At 42.2% G+C, this 3,530-nt stretch overlaps 1 pseudogene; it reads left to right on the forward strand.

Annotated features, from left to right (window-relative positions):
* Positions 1-1,783: 1,783 nt before the first annotated feature.
* On the forward strand, positions 1,784-2,227 carry LOC133101747 (zinc finger protein 280D-like; annotated as a pseudogene).
* Positions 2,228-3,530: the final 1,303 nt, after the last annotated feature.

Genomic DNA, 3,530 nt, shown 5'->3' on the forward strand with positions numbered 1-3,530 from the left:
TTGCCAGACTAAATCTTCACCTACACATCCTCTCTCTCTCCCGTTCTCACTTTCTCTTGTGTGCACTCACGTAAACACACACAAACACACATACTCACAAGCACATGTACCAACTTCAGTAGACCCTGTGAAAACTACACATTTCCTGGGATGTAACCATTCATCTCTATGTCATCAAGTGCGTAATTGTCTCTCCCCAATAGTATTGTTTCTGAGACTCAAAATGTTACGCTTGGAATTGACTGAATATAGCAAAACTGTATAGTAAGGGGATGGAAGGAGATGGAAGGGTGGTTGAGAATGGGAGGACAGGGTGTATGGCTCGGAGCGCCTGTGGATTTGTTTGTAGTTAGGACGCCAGATACAAGATAAAATACGTTAAGTGACAGCAGTACAAAGAAATGCCATTTCATCTCCTGGAATATGGCAATCTGGCTATTCAGCCTAACCCTCTGGCTAAAAACAAATTAAAATACTGGATAAAAAGGATGTTGTCCTAAGAGCATCAAATTGCTATAAGAAAATGAGGAATCAGGGGGCTGAAATCCAAGAGAGAGGAAAGCATTGGGAGCTCCTTTTACCCAGTGGTATTTGCTGATCTAGGAAATGGAGCTGCAGTTTTGATGGCCTGGCAGGAGAGGGCACAAAACAAAGCTTGGAACTCAGCTCAAGCGGGGTCCCTGGGGAAACCCTCCCGTATTAAGCTGGAGTCTCTGAACCAGAAATACCTGCATCACATCCCCAGGCAAGACTATGGAGAGCTGCCTTGAGACTGAGCACAAGGGGCTTGGGAGTGGGCAAGTGAAAGAAACCTGTGGCTGAGAAGCTGTAACCACATCGGGCTCCCAGCCCAGCAGCATACTTGCAACCATATTTGCATAAATGGATGGTCAAGAACCCTCCAGCAGGGAATTCAGTTAGAGGTGGTTCCGGGTTCCCAATACTCTTAGGCATCCGGCAGAAGCAAATGCAAAATCTTGGGGGAACACACCTTCATCCTAAGATTACTGGGAATGCCTCCCCTCCACTTTCAATGAAAACTAGCGTGCAACAAAACCAGCACGAACCAGAAGAAACTAATAGCGCACAGAGACAGACCAGAAACATCTCCAGACTTTGGAATCGTCAGACACACTTTGTGAAACGGTAGTTACTGTGTTTAAAGAAGTAAAAGGCAAGCTTAAAAGTATCTCCAGGAACCAATGAAGTATCAAACGTGTTCTAGAAGATTTGTAAAAGAACCATTTAGGGATTTCGGAATTACTGCCGTTGAGCAGGCCGGCATCCACAGCTGTGCAGGGCCCTGGCCCTAGCCGGCTGCTGGCGTGCGGGGGACATCGGAGTCTGGAGCCTTCTATTGCCTGCATCACGGAGCACAGGCTCTGCCCGCTTCCCGCAAGAAGAAAGGGAGCCGGGATCCTCTGATCCTGAGCCTACCCAAGATGCAGCCCGCCGGCTCCCCGAGAGCCCCGCCCCCTCCACGGCTCCCAGGCTGGCTTTGCAGTGAGAGCCGAGGGCGTCACTGCCCCACCTGTAGTTTTACGTGCATCTCCTTCTCTTCCGTTCTCTCTGCTTCCTCCGGGCCTCAGTCAGGTGGATCCCCTCTGCTCGCGGTGAAGTTCCTGCGACCTGCAAATTAAACTGTTAAAAGACAGATTAACAGGAGAAAAGGAAGGACAACTGAAATATAACTTGCTGCCTTGTCTGGACTCACGTGTACTTGGTAGCAATTTGCTGCATGTCAGCTCTGCCACTTAATGGGTGACACCGCTTTTCACCAAAAAATAATTCAGAAATGGCAGAACTCTTTATGGCATGTGAAGAAGAGCTGGAACGGTGGCAGAAGAAAGTATGCAAAAGAGTGTGAGGATGGTGACGAGCCAGTCTTGGTCGGAGAGGTATCAGGTTCAAAGCCAGCAATTTCAAATATTTTGAACACAGCTCCTATTCAGAGGAATAAAGAATAGTGCACTCAGTCGGTGTATTACTGCTGCTCTCAAGACTACAAGTCAACACTGTGTGAACCCAACGTCAAATCCAGTGGCTGCCTGTAAATTTTCATCCTGAATCTAGATCTTCAGGTAGTTCTGTTATTGTTCAGCCTTTGTCTAAACCTGGAAGTGTTTCTGAAACTGTGCAGTCAGCCTTGGCATACACTGGATACTGTTTATCAATATCAGCAATACGCAGTTAAAATTCTGGACTGTTATGGGTAGTCATCCAGTAGAAGCATAATCGGCCTCAGAAAATGTCACCATCTTTATGATAGCTCAAGCAGGAACTAACTACCCATCCTGTTTGTAAATCAGGTAATATGCTTAAATTAAATAGATACAGAATTGAAAACCGTGCCATCAAAACATGAATCAAAGTATAATCAGTAATGAGTATTGTATAACGGTAAACTGTTTAAGATTATAAACTAGGCCAAGTGTTCTTAATTCTTAACTGGGAAGATTGTTGAGATGCTACTGTAACTTTTAATTCTGAAAATATACCTTCATAGTTTAGTTCGTTTAAAAAAAAAACTCTTAAAATGTAATAGTTAATGGTAATATTTATTGATCTGATAATATTTATAAGGCTTTGTGTTAATTGCTGTGCATAAATTAATCTCATTTAATTCTTAAAGGTCCCTATGAAGTAAGCACTATTATTACTCTTGCTTTACAGTTGAGGAAACTGAGGCTCACAGAGGTTAAATAATTCACTCAAGGTCACATAGCTGGCAAATGATAGATCTGGGATTTCAATACAGACTAACACATAGTTTATATGTATCTGCATACATGCATACGTATATGTTGTGTATAAATGTATACTCTAAAAAAAAATGGAAACATTGCCTTAGTGCAACAGTTTTCGAAGCGTAGTCTTTAGTCCCCTGGAGTTCATGAGTTTGGGAGTCAATACTATTGTAATAATAATATATAGATACTACTTGCCTCCTTCACTATGTTGACATTTGCACTGATGATGCAAAGGCAGTGATGGGTAAACTGCTGGTGCCTTCGTATAAATCAAGACAGTGGTACCAAGCTGTACTCGTAGTTTTTGTATTAGTCAGCACCATGCATTCACAATAAAAAATATTAGTCATATTCAATTTCTGTGATGAAATATTAAAATGTTATTAATTTTGTTAACTCTCTACCTTTGACTATGTGTTTTTAAAAAACAGTTTGTGTGATGAAATGGGTAGTATGCATAAAGCACTTCTGTGTCTGTGCTTTAGATACAAGATACCATGGTATCTTGAAGAATAGCACTTGGTGACTGAATTGTGAGCTAAACCACCCGCTTTTTAACAATAGAAGACTATTTTTAGCTGAAAAAAAAGAGAACCAACCAGAAGTTTTAGAAGAAAAGCAAAAACAGAAAACCTGAAAGTGAAAACTCATATGATTGATTTAGCAGGTTTACATACAGCTGAAGAGAGAATTAGTGGACTGGAAGAATAATCGGAAGAATTATCCAGAGGCAGCGGGGAGAAACTCTCCCCACTGTCCCCGTTGAAAAAAAGAAAATGT

The sequence above is a fragment of the Eubalaena glacialis genome, chromosome 11 (assembly GCF_028564815.1).
Source record: "Eubalaena glacialis isolate mEubGla1 chromosome 11, mEubGla1.1.hap2.+ XY, whole genome shotgun sequence".
In the NCBI taxonomy this organism is placed as follows: Eukaryota; Metazoa; Chordata; class Mammalia; order Artiodactyla; family Balaenidae; genus Eubalaena; species Eubalaena glacialis.